Here is a 243-nt window from a genome sequence, read left to right as displayed (position 1 = left end):
CTGAGTATTTCCGGGTACTTTCAGAACCGCTGCTCTCACTATATTTTCCATAAACTTTCAGCTTCAGCTAAAACAAGGAACGTTATGAACGAGAAAAAAGAAAAAACAATTCCTTACTGCCTTTGTATTACGCGGTTTGAAGTCCCGGGTTTCGGCACCAGTTATGTGAGGTCAGAACTGAAGAGCCAAAAAAAAGGGAAATAGGGGGATGTAATGAGACACACAAGCTCAACTCAGATACTG

Source organism: Halyomorpha halys, unplaced genomic scaffold (genome assembly GCF_000696795.3).
Source record: "Halyomorpha halys isolate HHAL.00 unplaced genomic scaffold, Hhal_1.1 Scaffold1280.1, whole genome shotgun sequence".
In the NCBI taxonomy this organism is placed as follows: Eukaryota; Metazoa; Arthropoda; class Insecta; order Hemiptera; family Pentatomidae; genus Halyomorpha; species Halyomorpha halys.
Note: the sequence above shows the minus strand (reverse complement) of the source record.